The sequence below is a fragment of the Myotis yumanensis genome, unplaced genomic scaffold (assembly GCF_028538775.1).
Source record: "Myotis yumanensis isolate MYYU_CA2020_CCGP unplaced genomic scaffold, mMyoYum1.0.hap1 SCAF_16, whole genome shotgun sequence".
Taxonomy (NCBI): domain Eukaryota; kingdom Metazoa; phylum Chordata; class Mammalia; order Chiroptera; family Vespertilionidae; genus Myotis; species Myotis yumanensis.
In genome coordinates, this window is record NW_027223767.1 from 47,080,812 (window position 1) to 47,098,519 (window position 17,708).

At 40.6% G+C, this 17,708-nt stretch overlaps 1 protein-coding gene across 2 annotated transcripts in view; it reads left to right on the forward strand.

Moving 5' to 3' along the window:
- Positions 1-17,708, forward strand: part of KCNJ16 (potassium inwardly rectifying channel subfamily J member 16) — a 327,405-nt gene that overhangs the window by 132,883 nt on the left and 176,814 nt on the right. The window lies entirely within an intron of this gene.

Sequence of the window (17,708 nt, forward strand, 5' to 3'; positions counted from 1 at the left end):
GAGAGATAGAAACATTAACGATAAGAGAGAATCATTAATCAGCTGCCTCTAGCACACCCCACCCTGGGGATGGAGCCTACAACCCGGGCATGTGCCCCAACTGGGAATCGAACGGTGACCTCCTGGTTTATAGGTCAACACAACCACTGGGCCACACTGGCCAAGCCTCCAGCCAACACTTTAGTTGCAGCATTTTGAGATCCTTAGGCAGAGGACCGAACTAAGCTATGCATGAACTGTGACCCAAAGAAACAGTGACATCATAAATGTGTGTTGTTTTCAGTGGCTAAGTTTGTGATTGTAAAGCATCTTCAGATAACTAGTGTTGTATACAATAGGAACACAGAGGAAAATTCAATTCATAGAGTATCTCTGTGTGAAAGTTATTATTCAACCCACCAAAGAGAACCATTTCAAGAAGCACGTTTTTCAGGAGAATGCCTGTGCCATAAGGAGAGAGATGCATGTTCCTACTGTTAGTGCCTTCAGCGGAGGAAGGCTTTACTCAGATTTTCAGAGCAAACTCATTCTGACCTCAGAATATCCATATTCTCCTCTTTCTATCTAACTCCCAGCCATCTGCAGATGGTAAAATATACCCTCAGCTCCCTGTATCTCCTTTGACCCAATGCATTTCTGAATCCAGAGTTCAGCTTGTCTCCCTGGACACCTGAGAAATATGAGAGAATTCTGCAGCTGAAGTGACTTGACACTCCATGACTCCTGCAGATTCTTAACTCCCTTGTTTTGGGGAGATAGTGAACTCAGGTTAAATAAAGGGGAAACTCAAAAGGGGTGGCCTGCAAACATGTCCTGTAAAGGGTGAGATAGGAATTATTTTAGGTTTTGAGGTCCTTGTTGCAACTGCTCAATTTGTTGTGTACCAGGAAAGCAGCCAGGGACAATCCATAAAGAAATGCAAGGGACAGTGTTCAGTAAACTTCATTTACTTTGATATTTGAATTTTCTATAATATTCACATCTTAAGAAATAGTCCTCTTCTTCATTTAAAAAACGTAAAAACAGTCTTTGCTCATGAGACATGCGAAAATAGTAGGTAAATCTGATTTGGCCTGACCCCTGCTCAAAACTATGAATTTCCAGGTATGGTGTATGGCAATCCCAGTGACTTCTAATGATGCTAATATTTTTAAATTGTAATTAATTTAACATATCTATTTTTTAAATTAGCAGGAGGGGAATAAGAGGGGCTGGGAGATTCAAGAAGGAAAAAAAGGGAATAAGGAAGGGAGGGATCAGAGGAGTAGATGTCATCCGTATCAAACACATATGAATAGATACCACTCTACAAAACAAGAACAGGGCTATGATTTTACTTTGTCATTCTTGAACAGAAGTGAAAGACTAGATGTTTTGTAAAATCATATCGTTATGGTCAAGCTGCCAGGGTAGGGACTGATTTCCATTTTATTATAGTTCCCGGAGGTACAGAGAACTCTCAAGTTCCCTTAGGGTTAACATGGGGTTTCAGAATGAAGTGATAGACCTGTCTGAGCAGACCACTCAGACTGGCTGCACCTCTTGTGGCCGGGAATGTGAGTTCTCAGTTTTGCTTTTCTCCCTGGGTTCCCCCATGCCAGCCAGTTAACCAGACTGGGCAGGAGAGAACTATGGGTGGCCTGAGATGACACAGCCTTGAGTGGGCAATGCCAAAGCTCAGAAGGTCACTGCTGCCTTTTAGAAACTTGTCCTAATAAGCATGCAAGGACGGGTTGAACTTGGAAAAACATCACTTCTGAGCAAACATTGCCTTGATAATGTATATGCTTTCGTGTTTCTTTCTGATTCTCATGTCACTGCTTTAGCTTTAGGCTTTGTCTTAACATAAGAAAAAGGAAATGGGGGAGGAGCAGTCAGTAGCAGAATGAGGTAGCTCTTAATAAAGGACCTTGAAGCGCAGATCTGTCTGGTCTCAAGGCTCCTTCCAGTTGCAAGCATGGAACTGTTTCCCTTTTACTTCTAGAACAACCCACCCCCAGAGCCCTCCCCCTAGGTTAACATGCCTAAGGCTCCGTCAGTGCTTTCTGAGTGTTTATTAATAGGGTTGCTTCTTGCTCTTTTGTGAAGAATCTCCTATGTTGTCTTTGCCTCTGGGGCGCCCACCCAATCAGAGACACAAGTCTTTTTTTTTTTTTTAATATATACTTTTATGGATTTTTTACAGAGAGGAAGGAAGAGGGGTAGAGAGTTAGAAACATTGATGAGAGAGAGACATTGATCAGCTGCTTTCTGCACACCCTCCACTGGGGATGTGCCCGCAACCAAGATACATGCCCTTGACCGGAATCGAACCTGGGACCCCTCAGTCCGCAAGCCGACGCTCTATCCACTGAGCCAAACCAGTTAGGGCCAGAGACACAAGTTTTGAATTCCCCTCTCAAAGAAATTTAAAATAGCCATAAATGGACCCAGATGACAGTCTCTTAGAGCATACCTTTGCACAGTCTTCCACAAGGCAATTATAATTAAGTTAACCCATAGCGATGTTTGATTTTTTAATGGTAAGGGGAAAAATAAATACTAATATTAGAGAAAATAGATTACAGAGATGGAAGAATGCTCTAGAGACCATCATTTCGTTTCTTTGGTTCCATGTACACCTGTGCTTAAGCCATCTTCTAAGAGATAGTGGGTAACTCTCAAATAGCCCAGACTCTCAGTGAGAAATAAGTAGAATCAGGTAGTTCTTCCCAAGGCTTATTATAAATCCCTCCCACTGTAATTTTAGACAGTGAATGTATAGCGAGATATTAACAAAGGACATTTAGCTTCAAGTGGAAGGAACCCTTGTCCTTCCTAAGACGCGAGAGTTGCCTGTGGCATACTCTGTATAGATGATTATTTTTGTCCTCATCCATGAGCCAAAGTCTTGGCTTAGAAGGAGGATACAGGGGGTAAAATTACACACACTTAAATAGACCTGGGAGGAACTTCAGAGAGCTTAGCTGGAGGCTCACTAATCTTGGAAACAACAATCTAGACTATCCTGGCAATTGGATACAGTTTGCTCCCCCAGTGAGTGGATGTGCTGACTGGATGAATGACTAATGGTTTTTTTCAGATTCCCAAAGTGGATCAATTTATTCTTCATGAACAGGCCTTTATAAAGAGACAATAGACTCCTGTTGTAGAAATAAAACGACAGGGTTCGTGCTGCCTTCCTTTTCCATTGATCCGAGAAAGAGGTGCATGGTGCGTTCAGAGGGTGTGGGGTATCTTTGTTGCCTCCTTCAAGGCTGATAGGCATGTGCTGGTAGTGGGCAAGGAGGGTGGACATGCTCTGCAAGCCCACTCATCCCCTAGGAGCTGGGCCTTGATTCGTCCTATTATCAGAGGGATGGTAACCCCAAGGCCAGGTCTCATCAGATACAGCATCAATGGAAAGAAATAGGTATTATCTCAGCTGTTCCAGGAAGAAAGGGTTATATGGTGAGTCTTGACAGGTGTAGTCCTATCCCCTAGGGACAGAGGTAGGCAGACTTCAGCCAGGCTACCCACATCTAAAAAACTTGTCAAATATACTCATACTCTACCTCAAACATAGGATTTTTCCCCATAATTAAACTGTTTCATTATATTTGCAACAGTATTTACATTCTACAGGTTATAACTAACTTTGAAGACAGTTTGCTCCATGAAGGAAGGGATTCACCTAGCAAATGGGTGGATGGAAGGGAACGTGCTATACATCAGACACCCCTAACTTGAATTAGTGAAGACGGGTAGTTCTCTTGTGCTAGATGTGACTCCTTGATTAAGTGGTCTTTCCAGAACACCAAGAGTTAAATGCTGTCTCACTGACTGTGTATCTCAAACTTCATTTTCACTATGGGTCTTCATTAAGGAGTTTACAAAGTTATGCAAAAAAGAAAAGCAATAAATTCCAGGGAGAATCAAGTAAAAAAAGAAATCAAGTGTGAAGATGAGGCCAAGGGTAATATTAATTCATCTGAAAATAGACACCAAAACATTTTATATTCATGCAAGACATGGCCCATAGATCTGGCTCTAGGAAAATCAACATCTAATACCTGTGTAGAATAGTATGACTGTGTATAATATATGTATGTGTGTAGGAGTACGTATGAGTGTATGTGAGTTAGTTTTGTGTTCTAAAAGAATAAGACTTTTCTTACTGATGATAACTGAGGCCTATAGTAACTAGTAGACTGTGAATGAGTTCAGAAAAGATTTGAGATTCCAACATTGACTTATATAGATTTCCCAGTGAGAAGAAAACTTGCCCATATTTAAACTTTAAAAAATCTTAGATTTGTATTTTTTCTATAAATTTTATTTGTTTTTATCAAAATATTGCTTGTTCTAGCTAAAATTAAAATGAGCTTGATTTTAGATCTTACTGGCCAGGACTGGGTAGCTATGAGAATACATGACATCGAAGTTTCATAAGCAGCCTAGGATATCCATTTGGAATGAAACATTTCTTTTTTAAAAATATATTTTTATTGATTTCAGAGAGGAAGGGAGGAGAGAGAGATAGAAACATCAATGATGAAAGAGAATCATTGATTGGCTGCCCCCTGCACACCCCCTACTGGGGATGGAGCTCGCAACTCAGGCATGTGCCCTGACCTGGAATCCAACTGTGACCTCCTGTTTCATAGGTTGCTGATCAACCACTGAGCCACACTGGCTGGTCTGTAACATTTCTTAGAGATCATCCCCATGGTGGTTAGGACATAGTGGATCATTTTGCTATGTTGTAGCTGAAAGATTACAGAAATCAGCATCACTATTCATGTTGTCTAGAGCCTCAATTTTCTCATCTAAAAAATGTAAGAGTGGGTATCTACATGACTTCTTAAATTGACATTTGAATTCTCTGCCTCTTTTTAAAAGTTTAAAATGAGCAATGGAATTTCACTTTTTATTGTTTTAGGAAAAGAAAAATAGTACTAGGTACTACTAGTATTATTAAATATTACCATGTCCTTGGCATTAAGCTAGATTCTATGCCTAATAAAACCTCATTTAATCCTAACATTAAGACTGTAAACTAGTTATGTTGTGTTGTTCCAGATGAAGAACTAGTTCATATACCTTGTCAAGGTCACCTCATAGTGTATAATTGGAGTTCAAGCTTAAAGTGAAGAACTATTACAACTGGGAGTTTGTTAATCATATATTCCTTTGAAACAACTCTGGACCGTGTACTGTCAGCAGGAGGTTAGACTGTGACAAAGAGTTAAAGTTCTCTATGCATGTGACTGTCTGATATCATAGAAGGGGCCACTAAGCAACTTAAGAAAGCAGAAGATATGACTTTCTCCCACACTGGGAAGAAATACAAAGAAACCAAAAGTTGGAAGTGCTGACAGCCATGCCGGGGAAGGGAAGGGAAAGCCCTTACTCTTGGTGACAGCATAGCAGACATTCACATTACTCACTTCCATGCACTTTGGTCTTTGATAATTTCATTTCTTTAGTGGCTCTTCTTGTAAAAGGGAGAGAGGGTAGATGTATAAACTCATGAGCCAAATGTGATATAAATGACCCATTGGAAATGGTATTATAAGAGCAATTGGAAATTTATTATAAATAAATAATGATGTGGGCACAGGAATACATTTAAATTTGCCAAAGTTGTTCTCTTCTGTATGTGAAAGATAGCAAGTTAGCCCAGAGCGTCAGTTCTCAGGCATTTGTTCCCACTGGTTTTTGCTAACTTCAGCAAACATACACGTATCCTGATTCTGTGCTATGCTTTTGTATGAACACATACTAGTAAACACAAAGCTATATATGTATTTGTTGTTGTTGTTTTTCTTTATTTATTAAGATATTACGTATGTGTCCTTATCCCCCCAACCCTCCCTCCCCCCCACTCATGCCCTCACCCTCCTGGTGTCTGTATCCATTGGTTATGCTTATAGGAGATATATATAAATATATATATATATATATATATATATATATATATATATATATATAAAATTTTTCTTGACGTCCTCAGAAGTCCTAGCTGCAAGATGGTTAAAATGTTTGCTCCATTGCACCAACTTGCCTTTCTCCTCCACAATCTCTTTGGGAATATTTATCTTTTCTGAGTTACAGAAAAGAATCCTGGCCTTGGAGGAAAGACAGATGAACAAATTAACCCCTATGGGATTAGACTGGCTGCTTCTGGTCATGTGTCTACTGAATCCATTCTCTTCTTCCTCGGATCCCTAAGTAAGGGATGGGACATATGAGGGAAATTATTGTTGGTTGAATATTTATTGGGAAACCCAGAGGTCAATGCTACTTTCCCCTTTTCTCTTATTACTTGATTAAAATAAAAATTGGGAAACCTAATCATGTGGTATTGGTACCTACTGTCGGTGTTAAGATGCTCAGCCATGCTTGCTGGCATTGTTTCAGTTACCTTTATGGATCAGCTTGAGTATTTACCATACGTTTCAAATTACAATTGCAATAGTTCAGCATTTAAGACAGAGTGGAATCTTGCAAGCTACATAGATCACTCATGTATGACTCTATTAGAGTAAAGTTTAGGATTCAGATAAATTAGGATCCATATATTGACTGTTCTTTAGGCATGCTGATAGAAATGAAAAAATATAAAACACAAAGTGATGACTCAGTGTTTTTTCTCTCAATTTATCTTTATTGTTGGAAGTATTACAGATGTCTCCTTTTTACCCATTGATCCCTTCTGGCTCGCCCCGGCCCCCTGCCCCAGGCCTTCACCACACTAATGTCTGTGTCCATGAGTTATGTCTATATACATATAAGTTCTTTGGTTATTCTCTTCCCACGCACCTACCAACACCCACATTCCTTCGGAGATTCATCGGACTGTTTCATGTTTCTGTCTCCGGATCTACTTTGTTCATCAGTTTATTTTCTCCATTAGATTCCACATATGAGTGAGCTCATGTGATACTTGTCTTTCTCTGACTGACTTATTTCACTTAGGATAATACTCTGCATGTCCCTCCATGCTGTCACAAAGGGTAAGAAATCCTTCTTTTTTACTGCTGCATAGTATTCTGTGGTGTAAATGTACCACATATTTTTTTATACACTCACCTATTGATGGGCACTTGGGCTGTTTCCAGATTTTTGCTATTGTAAATTATGCTGCTATGAACATATGTGCATATATACTTTCTGATTGGTGCTTTGGGTTTCTTACGATATATTCCTAGAATTGGGATCACTAGGTCATTAAAAAAAAAAAAAAAAAAAACAACTTACCTGGCTTGAATCCATCTCCTGATGAAAATTCAGACTTGTAAATCCCCTCCTGAGTAACACACGATAATGGGATGGAGGTGAAAGGGACCTTAAGAGAGAACATGATCCAGTTGTCTGCAGGCACATCTAAGGCCAGATGGTTATGTATAGGAATCCTATTCTAAATGATAACGGTCATGCGTGTCAACCAATCAGAATGGACAGGGGCAGTTGCTCTGAAGTAGAATTCTGGAAAGCCCATTCTGTTCTTGATGCTACTACCATTTGTTGCTGGATAATGGGGAGCAGATGGGGGTAAGCCAGGGTGGAGCTAGGAGGCAGCCGGTCAATGATTCTCTCTCATCATTGATTTTTCGATCTCTCTCTCCCTCTTACTTCCTCCCTGAAATCAATTAAAAAAATACAAACCATGTACTGAACTTCTAAATAAATGTACAGAAAGCAGATTGAAAAGACCCAAGCCACACTAAAAATAGCGATAGCCTCTGTGGAAGGCAATGGGATTGGGTATAGTAAAATATTTTGGGTGTGTTTTATTTTCTTTATTTCTGTATTTTAAAAACTATAATGCAAATGTATTTCTTGCATGATGAAAAATCAAACTAAGAATGAGTGAAGATTAAAAACAGAAAGCTAACTAGAGTAGTTTGGTTAGGGGCATTGAAAGCTATTGACTTTTTTTTTAAGGCTGAACTTTATTTCTTTCTAGTATTGAGAGAATCATCATGAGAGAAAGTCAGTTTATTGATCAATGAGTAAGTAGGACTAATGAGCTCAATAGGTTGGATTCAATGGCACTGTCTCTTAAGCCTGTGCTTATAATCAAGTCAATTATACGTTTTGTTAAGTCCATGTTAAGAGGACTAAGATTTAATGTTGGATTTCTTCATGTGCTTTTATATTCAAGCACCTGTAGTCTATGAAATGGGAGAATCCAGAGTTAAGTAAATCTAAGGAAATGGTTTCTGTCCATTTCCTTAGATTTACTTCTCTTTGTCCACAGAGACCTTATTCCTTTCTGTGGCTCACAGGTTTGACTGTATTAAGATCCAGTTCCTTTCTTTGGTATCTGGGACCTTATTTCTCAATGGGGCTCTTTCTCAAATCAAAAACAAAAATATCACTATGTTTTTTGAGTTTGGGAAATGGTTACATTATGACGGTACTGACTTTTCCCTCCGATTTTATTTTTGGAAGGAACTGTATAAACAGGCCTCGCTGTCAGTCCCAAGTGTTCTAAGGCCAATACAGTGTTTATGAGCAAGGCCCGAGCTTGGGCCACACCAGCTGCATTGTCCTTCTCACACTGATAGATTATAATCTATTTTGTGGACAGGAACTCTGGCCTTTGTTGTGTTGAACATTCTCATAAACTCAGACGAGGAAATGTGAGTGATGGCCATACACAAGCATCCTCCAGGGAAAACAGCAGGTTTCCTGGGATCTCGCTGAGGTCCAACTGAAACAATGCCCCAAAGAGACAGGAGAGAGGAAGACTGTTGATCACACCTCACAGTCCTATCCAAAGCCTGTTACTGCTGCAGTGCCCACTTCATTCCCTAAGCCACACGCTGGTGCACTCTGGGGCTTGGTATTAGGAGGAGGGCTTGGCCACTGGTGGGCCTTAGGCACATCATAATGTAAAAACACACGAGGATTCTCAAATTAAAACAACCAACCAGCAGATTGGAAAAATGTAATCCTGCCAGTTCCAACATTGGGGAGCATGTAGAACAATGGAAAATCATTACATTGCAAAATATAAAGAGGGTATGGCGAGTGTCAACATTCTGGAAATTAATTTTGTCACCAAGTTTAAAATATGCACATCCTTAATGTGAAAATATTAAGCACATATACAATTAAACATATATTTGTATGTTTCTCCAATGTAATCCCATATACATGGTAGAATCTCTCTATATAAAAGCTAAGCGACCATTACGACAGAACAACCGGGACAACTGGAACGACCGGTTGCTATGATGCACACTGAACAGGCAGGCAGGCGAGTGGTTAGGGCGAGCGGTCCCAGATTGCAAGAGGGATGTCTGACTGCAGGGATTGGGCCTAAACTGACAGTTGGACATCGCCCAAGGGATCCCGGATTGTGAGAGGGTGCAGGCTGGATTGAGGGACCCCTTCCCCCCATGCACGAATTTCGTGCCCTGGGCTACTAGTATGTAATACCACACGGACCACAAACATAATGCTAACCTGCACACACACACACACACACACACACACACACACACATGAGATTCAAATCCTAAATATGACGTTACCACACGTATAATTTGGACCCCATGTTGTTGTTGTTTTGTTTTGTTTTGTTTTGTTTTTAATCTTTCTGAGTTTGAGTTGTCTTATCCTTAAAACAGAATTAAAAAAGAAGGTAAATGGATTAACTTCCTCCATATGTTCCCTTTGGGGAAGTGTCTATTCATGTCCTTTGCCCATTTTTTAATTGAATCGTTTGTCTCTCTGGTGTTGAGTTGCTAAGTTCTTTATATATTTTGGAAATTAACCCCTTATCATATGTATTGTTGATAAACATGTTCTCCCATACAGTAGATTCCATAAAAAAGAAGAAAAATCTTACCTTTTGCGATAGCATGGATGGACCTGGAGAGTATTATGCTAAGTGAAGTAAGCCAGTCAGAGAGAGAGACAAGTACCATATGATTCTCTTAGATGTGGAATCTAATGAACAAAATGAACTGATGAACAAAATAGAAATAGAGGCATAGACCCATGGAACACTGATAGCTGTTAGAGGGGAGGGAGAGATGGGGGCAGGATGAAAGAAGGTAAATGGATTAACCAAAGAACATATCTGTGTAACCCATAGACATAGACAATAGTGTGGTGATGGCCAGAGGGAAAGGAGGCAGGGGCTGGTTGGAGGCGGGCAAAGGGGAGGATGGAGACATCTGTAATAGTGTCAACAATAAAAAAGAAAGAAGAAATAATAGCTTCCTCAAGGCTATTGTAAGACTTTGAAATAGTACATGTGGGAGGGCCTGGGATATGGGCCCTTGCAGTGTTTTCTCTTTTCATTTGTGAAATAGCAACAGTAGAAGTGTTGCTAAATAAGGAAAGTGAGGTCAATGTGACAATGTTTTGATAAGATAAGGCTAGTATGCATATAAAAATACTCTGCTGACAGTTAACATGGGCAGTTGCGACATTATACTTCAACACCCCACAAAAGTCCTCACTCAACATCTATGAGTCTGTGAAATGGGAGCAAACTGCTCTCATTGGACTGTTGTTTGTAACTGTGATTTCACGTGTTATTGTTGCATTTTTTGCAAGTGTAAACTCTGAAATATCTAAATCCATCTCGGAAGTAGACAGAGCCTGTTACCCAGCTTTTATCCAGTGTAAACCCCCCCCCCCCCCCCACCTCCAACCCAGGTATTGAACACCTTACTGCCATGTTGCTAAGTGCTGGGGAGCCAAGTGAGATAAGACATGCTATTTGTTACCTAGTGTAGAGGTGGGGAAAAAGGGAAAACCCAAACAACAAACCAAAACAAAGCAAGAGGGCACATACATCTGTAGCATCATAAACACAGAGCTTTTGGAAAAGAGTGAAAAACAATGGATTTATCATCTGATTCTCTAACCCAGCTGGACTTAAACTGAACATAAAAATCAAGTTTGGCCGAAACCGGTTTGGCTCAGTGGATAGAGCGTCGGCCTGCGGACTGAGGGGTCCCGGGTTCGATTCCGGTCAAGGGCATGTACCTGGGTTTCGGGCACATCCCCAGTAGGGGATGTGCAGGAGGCGGCTGATCGATGTTCCTCTCTCATCGATGTTTCTGGCTCTCTATCTCTCTCCCTTCCTCTCTGTAAAAAATCAATAAAATATATTTAAAAAAAAAAAAAAAAATCAAGTTTGGCATATGAGAGTCCTAAATTCTCTTCTCACTCTAACTAGCTTGTCCTATTTTCCACTTTTCCCACTCTACATTCCTCTTTCTTCAGTCTCTGCAAATGATGTTGAAGACACAGGACTTCATAATAATAACAATCACAACAATCCTAGTGAATTATTGAATGAAATAAACTTGATTCTTGGATCAATTCAGAATGTATTCATCCTTCTAGAACAAGATATGCTCTCCAGTCTCCAGTCTTCTCAGTTGTCCAGTTGCATCCAGGTCAAAACAAGTTAGTTTAGCACCTTATTGTTCCCCAAATAGTTTGTGGTTTTTTAAAACTTTAACCATTTTCATTTTATAGTATTTGGAACTTTTATTATAAGTTGCCTCCAGTTTACTTTATAAAATACTAGTTTGGCCCAGCTTGTGTGGCTCAGTGGTTGAGTGTTGACCTATGAACCAGGAGGTCATGCTTTGATTCCTGTTCAGGGCACATGCCCTGGTTGCGGGCTTGATTCCCAGTGTGGGGTGTGCAGGAGGCAGCCAATCAATGATTCTGTCTCAACATTTATGTTTCTGTCTCTCTGTCCCTCTCCCTTCCTCTCTATAATCACTAAAAATATATTTTTTTAAAGAATGCTAGTTTGTTAGATATCTAAGAGCCCAGAATAATCTCTCCTCTTCCCCAACAATCCTCTTCCCATCCGAATCCCAGTGTCAGATAGGCCCAGGGAGATGTAATGTTGGGAAATGTGTGATTGAATTTGCTTTTGTTGTCAGAGCTTACTGCGTCACCAAAAGGGACTGAATGAAATGTTTTCCATATTTGTCTAGTTTAGCAAAATGTAGCAGGGACAGTTCCCAATAATTTTAATATTAAAAAATTAGCATTCATAACATGAGCGTGTTTCTTACTTCTTCAGTGCGTTCAGATATCTCAACTAGCAATCCTTTAACTATATAAAAAAGGGAGGAAAAAGGAGACTAGGTGAGCTATTGTCCGAGGTGAGCTATGTTCAGTGCATGACAGTAGATCTTTGTAGGTTTCTGTTGATGAATCCTCTTTATCTGTCCCCGCCAGTTCGGGGAGCTCGTCCAGTCTCATGTCTCAGGGTTGTGTGGAGAAGAGCCCTCTGTGTGGAGCATGAATCAGCTGCTAAAATAAGTGGCAGGGTAACTGGGATATGTCATCTGACCTTCAAATTAATTTCCTCTCCTGTCTGTTTCCTTTGTCTTTCCTTACAACCTCAGCCTCTCTCTTTCCAGTAAACTTTTGTTAAACAAACTAACAAAATCAGATGCAACACCAAGATGCCCTTAAACCCACTCCTCTTGGATGTCTAGAAACACTCCTGTGTGAAGAGCACGATACTTTAGTCATCTTTGTTGCCTCATAAACACGGGTCGTAACATAAACACACCTTGTATTATTCCCTCTCCATTTTGGGTGGTGTCTCTGTCTGTGATGGTTCTTGTCAGAATGTTGCTTGGATTCTGATGAACATGAAGGTTAGAGAGAAGTTATATTGAGTCTCTTTGTGATGAGTTAAAACACATACATGTTAGAATGCATACATTGCTTAAACGGGCCAAAGCAGGTGATATACCCGTTTTGAGGTATTACCGCATCCTTACTGTAAGCCATCTGAAATCCTTTCAGTGACTAGAAAGAATGAAAAAATACTTAAAACCCTCTTTTGAAGACCTCCAAGGGTAGAGATGCTGCATATGTAAACCTTGGCTTCAGGATCTACTCACCCGATTTGAGAGATCCGCCCTTGTGGCTCTGTCAGCTTCCTGTGACTATAATTTCATAGGTCAAAGTCTGGAGTGAGAAGACCAGTCTCACTGAGGGCTTTGCTATCGCCGCCCTATCATTTAGGGTTGAGAGCACCAGACGGGGCTCAGAGTGACAGATATTTCAGGATGTGATGGGGGTGGGCAGTTACCCAAAGCCAGCACAGAGGAGCCACTGGGGTGTAATAACACCCCACAGGAAGAGCTAGAATAAGGAAGAAAAAGGAAGGAAGGAAGGAAGAAAGAGAAGAAGGAAGGAAGGAGGGGAGAAAGGGGAGGGAAGGGAGGAAGGAAGGAATAGAATTGCTCTCAGCTAATTTGGAATCCAGAAGACTATTAAGTTGCCTTTATCCCAGAAAAGAGGCTGGGGATGTATTTAAAACGAATCACAGCAAATCCCTGACTTGGTAGAACCAGGACACTCCTCTGGAAGTTGCAACCATTTCTCTAATTACTGTATGACCCCCAGATTTTTTGGCCAATGCTGCATGGCCAGGGGCTGTAATCCAATAAGTGTCTTATTTTCAATTGCATAGTCACAAATTAAACCAGCTGTAACCCAGGCCAACCTGATCTGTTCAGAGGCATAGGAAAAGTCAATTCATTTTTCCACTCTCAGGGGCCAAATGGACAATTAGGGTAGAGAAGATGGTGGGGGTGGGGGTGTGACTGTTTTGTGGACAAAGTAAGGCCTTGAAGACTGAAACATCAAGTTAATAGGAATCAACCCAATGAAAGCATATCACTTTCTAACAAGACATGTTTTTTTTCTTAATATTAGGCTATAAAATTCCAGAGGGTAACATTTATATAACAATTGTCCCGTATTCACCACAGTGTCTCACAAAATACATCTTGTATAGAAGATTCTTAAATACTTGTTGGATGGTGTCTGAATGATGGACTGAAACATAATCTTCCACAAAACCACACGTCCAGGTGACCACATTCATTCTGCCACGTGCTCCCAGAAATCCTTCCCCAGTTCTTCCCCACTTATAGCTGTCAGATCACACTGTCCTATATTTGGAATAATCGAGAGCTGTCAGTGTAGCAGATGTCTGGGTTGGCAACCCAGTTGCCTCTCTCTTTTGTGAATGCTGCCATCCACCAGTGGGGGAGTTCAAAACGAGATGAATCATCGCCTCTTTTGTCACCTGGTTTGCCCACCTGCTGACAGGGAAAGATTCACTCTTAATGAGAATCATCCCTCGTGAAAGTAACACATTCCCATCTTATGAGAAGAAGTTTAAGGTCGACCCTGGGGCAAGTCGTAAGGGAATTTAACCTGTTCTATCATTTTTATCCCTACATAAAATGTGTTTGAAATGAGGGGTAGAAATGGAAATTGTCCTTTGACATATTTTTTTAAATATATATTTTATTGATTTTTTACAGAGAGGAAGGGAGAGGGATAGAGAGTTAGAAACATCGATGAGAGAGAAACATCGACCAGCTGCCTCCTGCACACTCCCTACTGGGGATGTGCCCGCAACCAAGGTACATGCCCTTGACCAGAATCGAACCCGGGACCCTTCAGTCCGCAGGCCGATGCTCCATCCACTGAGCCAAACCAGTCAGGGCCTTCGACATATTTTTATCAGTGAATATCATAGCCACCACAAAAGGTCTTTGGTCCATGGTCCATGGAGAATCATCTCCCTTCTATTTCCAAAAACTTCTAGGGAGTAATTATTGATCGCAGAATAAAGTCCTCAGTTGGCATATCCTTCAGGACTCTAATTTCTTGGCTTATGGTCTCAATAAACATTATACTTAGCCATAACGGGCATGCCATTTTCTCGCATATGACCTCCATTCCCCATTGTGAACGGTTATCTCTCCCTATCTGGGTTCTTTTCCTACGGACTCATCAAACCTTAGCTCTAATCATCTGACTCATAAGAATATCCCAGGTCTCTCTGGCCATGATTAAATTCTTCCTCCCTGGGTTTATGATGCAGTATCTTGACATTTCATTTTATTATTTATTGCTTATCAATAATTATTCATGGCTTATTGTACAAGGAAATAAGTGACAGAAGGCTTGACTTCTGTCACTGCTAATTGTGGAAGTTTTATCATCCTCTGACTAGTAGCTGAACTCCCTGTGAGCAAAGATCGTGCATTTGTGTTTTTTCTCTTATTTAGTGCTTTGCACTTACCCCTTTTACAAAGGAGGAATTCAATAGCTATTAGTTGAATTGAATTGTACTGAACTGCTTTTCTGGGGCTTTTAATCTAATTGGGGGAAAAGATAAGCACATTAAGCAATGTTAAGAGCAGGCAAAGCATCAGAATTAGAACTGAAATATAATGTGGTGCCCAATGAATGTCTCAGTCATGGGAATATACCATACAGAAGCTAGTTTAGCTGAGTACAGTTAATAGGAAATGTTTTTAGAAGTCCCTTTTGTTATGTTTTACTCCAGTGACTAGCATGTTACACAAGTTCATTTTTGCAAATGTCTAGGTCAACAAATGAACAAAACACATATATTGTTCATTCACTGTGGTGGGATAGTAATGACAAACAAGATACATGGCTTTCTTCAGAAGAATACAATAAGAGAAATACGCATAGATTTTTTTTTGAAAATGGACCCAGGGACCATGACATGAAGACAAAGATGAGGGCATCCAGACAAAGAAGCTTCGGAGGCATGTGGTCCAACTAGCTCATTGGGTTTATAATAAAAATAAGTCGTGGTGAATATGGATGTGGTATTACAACACGGAGACCGTACCAAGTGCATCACCACTCCGTCATTTCTTATAGTCTTGTTCTGTACACTCGCAGTTTGCAAATGAGGAAACTTAGGTGTGATGCCATCACGTTAGCACATGAGGAAACTGACCACCAACAAAGAACAGTGACTTTCCAGAAATCACAAGGTTGAGTGAAAACTCTGATCTGCTGATTCCCAGTGCAATTTTAATTTTGTGTGATGGATGCAAGACAGTACACACACGAACATTCACACACATTTTCTGAGAAAGTCATTTTTTAATAGAACCTGTTCTGAATGGAAGCATTGGTACCCTAAATATACATTGCACAAATATAGAAAATTATTAATGCTTCTATACTCCTTTAAAGATCCCATGTTTGTAGAGTCATTTGGAACTCTGGCAGTGTGACAGATAGAAGTAAAGTCATTAATCATAATTCACTGTCATGCTCTTTCTTGCCCCCTCTTGCCAAACCTGTAAAATGTGACTTGACAGTTCGTCGTGCTCCGTTTTGCTGTGATGGCTCCAGTTCGGCTGAGTTTCATTTGGTGACATCACGTTGTGCTGTGATCATTGTCATCTTCTCTGTAAGTGTAGCTCCCCGTGGGAGGGCCCTGTGCCAGGTGAATCATCTATATATTCTATCTGGTAATGACAACAGGGAGTGCATCACTACCACTGTTCCTCCCCACCCAAGCACCATTTATGGCTGGTTCCCACCTATGACTTACATGGAGGGAGTGTGTCACGCTAACGTGCAGAGCTCCGGAGTAAACAAACCTGTAGTTAATCTTTGGTCTCTCACAAACCAACCGAGTACTTTTGGGCAAGTTACTTAATCTTCATAATTCTCAGTTTGCCTTTCTGTGAAATGGGGGCAAAGTCTCAGGAATTTCATAGAGATTTCCATTGATGGCATGTCATTGTTTCTCCAGAAATGTTAGGTTTCTTTTCCAAAGGCAGGTTTATTTTTACAGGAACTAGGTACCCCCTGAGATGTCGCCTGCATGGTTCCCATGGCCGAGCTTTAACGGAAGCATTTCTCTTACCATAGTTCTCATTCTATGTTAGGATGGCGTTCCTAACTAGGGTTTAGTAGTCCATTTGGGGATACTCATCAGTAAGGTCACAATCTAAGCTTTCCTATTCACTCTAGGGAAAGACAGCTATAATTTTCCATTCTTTCTATTTGTTTCCCCCCCATTAACATTGTTGAAGATGGAATCTCATAGGACAGAGGTAGAAGGGGAAGACGTATTTCAGCTTATCACAGTCACAGAGTCACCTGAAGGTCTTGTAAGGGGCCAAAATGTGCCCTTCATTCAAAACTTTGTACATAGTCTCTTAGAATCAAACAAATAAACAAACAAACAAAAAAGCAGAGAAATTACAGCAGGTAGATTTTTACATTCGTGAACTAGGATGGGAAAGGCCTAGGGCTCATCCCTCAGAGAAGCCATCTGTGCCAGGGTAACTGTCTGGAGAGGGAAAAAGTAAATCATTTTCAAAACCCCCATTGCTCCAAAAGCTGGTCCAAGGCCACTGTCTTGAGTGCCAAGTATTCCATCTGGCAAAGCAAGTCATGGAAAAGCACAAAGGCAATTTACCCAATTGGCTGGGCCGAAGGTAATTTTTTGTGAGTCTTCCCCGAGAGTGTGGTTCAGACCCTTCTGCCCTAGGATCAATGGCTGGGCAGGTTCAAGAACACACAACTGAGGATACGTCGCTGTGTAATTTGTAGCAGTTTAATCCCACTCCTTATTGGTCCAGTTTAGAATTCCTCCTTCCTAGCAGGTGAACCCCATTTCAAAGTGTTTTGTTTTTTGTTTGTTTGTTTGTTTGTTTTCAAAGAGGAGATTCCTGGTCCAATCATAAAAGGACTTTGGAAAATATATAATCAGACAGCCTCACTTTCTAAAGGGGTCTCTGTGGTGAAGGCAATTAATTGGTGACTTCCTCATCACTATCATTTTCCATTCTTTTTAGCTAAAGCTTCATTTTAAAACGAGTCTACCTTCTCTTCAATCTCCTTGGAAACCAACCAAT